The sequence below is a fragment of the Helianthus annuus genome, chromosome 5 (genome assembly GCF_002127325.2).
Source record: "Helianthus annuus cultivar XRQ/B chromosome 5, HanXRQr2.0-SUNRISE, whole genome shotgun sequence".
NCBI lineage: Eukaryota > Viridiplantae > Streptophyta > Magnoliopsida > Asterales > Asteraceae > Helianthus > Helianthus annuus.
In genome coordinates this window covers 145,122,759-145,127,640 of record NC_035437.2, presented here as the reverse complement: position 1 = coordinate 145,127,640, position 4,882 = coordinate 145,122,759, and the positions used below count along the sequence as shown (strand labels likewise).

Genomic DNA, 4,882 nt, shown 5'->3' with positions numbered 1-4,882 from the left:
GCATTGAAGATTTGGCGACACTACCTGTATGGCACTAAGTGTACAATCTACACTGATCACAGGAGTTTACAACATATCTTCAATCAGAGGGAACTTAATATGCGTCAACGCCGATGGGTAGAACTCCTCAACGATTACGACTGTGAGATTCATTACCACCCAGGCAAGGCAAATGTGGTTGCCAACGCGCTCAGCAGAAAGAGTTATGTGCTCAGTATCCGAAACGTTCAAGCCCAGCATAACCTCGAAGCCCTTATTCGCGAAGCTCAACATGCTTGCTTTAACGAGCGTACATTGAAGAAAGAGAGGATCTATCATGATGGAGCTCAGTTAGTAAGCAAATCAGATGGTATTTTCTACTATCTGGACCGAATTTGGATCCCTAAGCGGACCGATTTGCGAAAGATTATCATGAATGAAGCCCACAAATCCCGATATTCTATTCATCCCGACGCTGATAAGATGTACCAGGACCTGCGCTATAAGTACTGGTGGCCGGGCATGAAACGGGATATTGCTCTTTACGTTGGAAGTTGCTTAACCTGCTCAAGAGTCAAGGCTGAACATCAAAGACCTTCTGGCTTACTCGAACAACCGTCGATACCTATATGGAAGTGGGAGAGTATAGCTATGGATTTCATAACGAAACTCCCGCCCACGCCATTAGGTCACGACAGTATTTGGGTTAAATCTGAGTTGTCAGAACAGAACTACTTGTTTGGATGTTATCTGTAATAATGTATTTGTTTATTCGGGATACAGTATGGGACGTATCTTTAACTGGATTATACAGATAGTTGTTATGGAAACTTCTGAACAATCTGTTTCGCTCAGTGCCATGCCCCGATGATTCTGTCATCGGTTGGGGTGTGACAATAATGAACTTGTTAATGACTAATCCGATTACCCGATACCGCCTATGTGCGTATGATTGACTTACGTAACTTAGTTTATTTAAGTTAACCGAATTGGGTCAAACTTTTTCAAATTCTTTTAATTTTCAGAATGTATTATTCTTTACCCATAATATACAAGTCTTAGTACTTATGAGGCTTTAAACTACATACTATCCGGTCACCGCTTAATCTAGCGTACCGTACCATTTTCTTTATATATTAGTTAACCGGTCCAAGTCTATGACTTGAATAGGACCCGTTAACATTCTAATTGTTTATTATACCATTCATTCTAGACTAGGGCGTCTAGTAAATTGCAAACCTTGCTAGATGTTTTGTTATATCGGTTGTGCTTATATATTGTCTTGGATTGTAAGACTTAAGCCAGGTAAATACTCTTAACCTATTTTCCCTATACAAGTTTGGGGTACGATAAATTATTACCGCATGATCGGGTATGGGATCAATGACCTATGTGTCGGGAATCCAAATAATCCGTTTTAATTTGTTTTGCTTGATAACTTAAACATTGGGGGTTAATGTGACCGTGTCCTGGATATATCCTCGGCTCATTTAATTGCAAATGGCTACGACCTAAGCACGGGGTGTAGGCATACAGTTGACAGATGCTAATGCTATAATAAAATATTTTTATAACCCAATACGGGATTACCCAATAAGGTATTAAAGTGGTATGTTGGTTAATCATGATCTCGGCATAGTTTTCGGGCCCCATATGTATTGACAAGCATGTAAAACTGATAACATGAGAAATAGTTTATCTCAAGTTATTTATGAAAATACATGTGCCATTGTTTACATAAAATGATTTTGAAATATTTTCAAAACTAGGTTAGTTACCCGTGTATTACACGGGATGAAAAAATTAATTTGTATAATTAATAAGTTTAAAAATAAAAGAAATATAAAAAAATATTTATTACATTAAATAATGAAAAAATGAAGTTACTCAATAATCATAACTATTTTTTTTCCTTGAAGTTGTACCATCAACAAGCCCTCATTGTTGATCAAAATCTTTTATAACATGTATGACAATACTAAGCCTTTCAAAGATTAGACTATACAAGAAGTTCCTATGCACATGTGCTTTAAGGTATATAAATCATACTCAACATGATTTTAATTTAGTAGCATGCCGAAACTATACAAGTAATCAAGACGTGTTCTTGCTGCAATACATTATGCATACCAATGATAAAAGGCCGCCTTTGCATATTTTCATACATTGAAGTCGTTGCTTGCCCTACTTGTGAATTCATTGCCTACATCACAGATTCACATCCATTACAAAAGTGTACCCTTAATTAAGACTTTTATTAAACACTATATAGGTGTAAACCCCATCTACTATAATAGCCTACAGTCTAAAGACCAACAATCACCAACTAATTATAAACCTGGTGGTATACCTAGAAGTTCGGAAACAGTTTTACCTTGAATTACTTTATTCATGATGTTAATTTAAATGAATCAAATTGTTGGTGTTTTTTTAATATTCCCCAAGTTTTTGAAACCGCAATTACTTTGTTCTATGCATCTTGCGCCAGGTTACTCGAGTTTCTTTCAACAATTACCCTCAAGTCACGTAAACAAACTATCATGCCCTGGGTTTTAACTATTTTTTTCTTGTTAATTCAAATACTCCACACATTCTTTTATATGTCCTTGCATTCTTTTAATTATGAAGGAAAGAGGACCCAACTGAGTGTAAGAAATAGATATTGCTAATATATTATATGATAAAAATAGAACAAAAAGATAACAAATATAACAGGTAAATTATTAAACAAATTATTAAGAAAACAATGCTCCAATATCTAATTTTCAAAGTGCACGTACCACCTATTTTTTTCCTTTGAATGATAAAACTTATTAATAGGAAATAGTTTCTTTCTATAAGAAATCAAAAACCCGGACTACAGATCGATAACCAATCAAAGTCACCACCTCTAATCTTGATACTTGCCACATTGCATTTTTTACCCTTTCTTTGCTGATTCTTCTTCCCAACACAACATTCTATCTTCTCCACCAGATTTAACCTCTTCGTCTATACATCAAAACCCACATTAACCCCAACCAACGTATCATTATAATAATCAAAATCGTATATATTAATTTGCAAACGTAAAAAAGAAAACAAAACCGTAGTCTCAGATGAGAACGATCTCATCATCATAGACTGAACATGCAGTGACGAAGCTCGTCGAAAACGTATGTACCCAAAAATTTCTATAGAAGCGGGGGGTCGAAAGCGTAACCCAAAATTTTCTAAATGAAAACTACATATACAATACTACTGAGCGAAAAGTTCGGGGGACAATGTGAACATGATTTATATAACACTACATATATTTCAAAGCTGCACCAATATGAACATGATTTATAGCCAACGCTACTTAGGACAGCCTGGAACGGCAGCCGGCAACAATGGCCCATATGTCGAAAGTAACATCTCAGATGAGAGACTTATCTTTATCAACCATCAAAAACAGAAAATCGCAGAAGGGGTGCGAAGGTCGCAACGGATGCCGAGAATGGCCTGCCATGTCTAAGCAACAATAAGCCAGATCTCCATATCAAAGCCTCAGATGACAAATCATCTTCATCGACCTCCAACAGAAACATTCAACGATCAGTGGCAAGATCTAAGCCACTATAGCTTAGATCTCTCCATCAAACTCTCAAATGAAAAAATTAACTTCATCGACCCGAACAGACACATTCTAGGATCACCGACGGCAATGCAGCGCACTTCATTTCCTTTGCAATTTAATATAAAGAATGACTGTGTTCTTTTCTGGTTTGTGGATAAGTTCAACACATTTTTGCACAGAAATTAGGCCACCTAGCGATGATCATGAAAGTGGAAGTGGAAGAACACCAAGTGAAGACATTAACAAAACACTAGTAAGTTATTTCCTATATACAAAAGACTATTTTATAAGTACAGATGCAATTTATATCCAGGCCTAGTCGGCTCACTCTGTATATTCAAATGTGTATCCTATACAAGGGTTTCATTTATGGTGTGCAATCATATTTAATTTGAGATAAAATTATCAAATTAGAGAAAGATTGCACCTTATGTCTTCAACTTTATGATGTTCCCCAAATGCACTGCCATAATGGAAAGCCCTAAATGCTATTAAAATGATTGGTAATCGAACAAACAGAACAAAAGAAACAAAATTGAATCATCAAATTTCATATTTCATAATCACAACATATAAAATTGGAAGCCCTAAATCCTATTATAATGATAGGTAATCGAAGATAAAGAACAAATAACAAATAAAGATGCCCAAACTGCCAAACAAAATCAAAATCGTTAGATTTTATAATCACAACATAACATTAAAGATGTGCATACCTGATATCATGGTTGAAGCTTCTGGCGATGGAATTGTTTATAGTGGGTGAAAGAAAATACACGTCAGCGATAAGGTTTTCATAAGGATGGGCAGGGATGCTCAATAGTGAATCAAAAATTTAGGGTTTCATAGTAGGAGGCGGCATAATTAAGGAGAACAGTGGAGAGGGATTAACAGAATAACTTGTCTTTTGGATCATAATTCGCCACGTGTAAAAAACGCCACATGGCAGCGAGTCGGTGAATAAAATAGAGTCGAAAATAAGAGGATGGGCTGAAATCCAGCCAAGTGTACTCATATTTTAATTTATAAGTATAGAGATGTGTCGGTTGTTTATATTTACCAGTGTAAACTGGCGTATCTTCAAAAGACTAAGCGCAGGTTGCAAGGTACATAAATATGCTGGAAGCTGCCCGGTAAATGCATAAGTGGAATTTGCAACTCCATGCATGAAGCCTAGTAGTTGGTTTATGTAATCTTTGGTCATTTTGATCCGCCTGTGGATCTTTTATAGAGTTCCGGTCTGTATATTATTTGAACATTTGGACAAACTGTAATTTGTAATAGTATTTTATACTCCCAAGACTT

The 4,882-nt window shown here is 36.0% G+C and overlaps 1 long non-coding RNA gene across 2 annotated transcripts; it reads right to left on the bottom strand.

Moving 5' to 3' along the window:
• Positions 1-2,025: 2,025 nt before the first annotated feature.
• Positions 2,026-4,520, bottom strand: LOC110941274. 2 transcript variants are annotated; one of them, XR_002593975.2, is made up of 3 exons: positions 4,294-4,520; positions 4,005-4,065; positions 2,026-2,182 (listed from the first exon to the last, which is right to left on the bottom strand). It is a non-coding gene; the product is annotated as an uncharacterized LOC110941274 (long non-coding RNA). The 2 variants fall into 2 exon arrangements; XR_002593974.2 differs by lacking the exon at positions 2,026-2,182 and adding an exon at positions 2,677-2,970 and having other exon boundaries at positions 4,294-4,519.
• Positions 4,521-4,882: the final 362 nt, after the last annotated feature.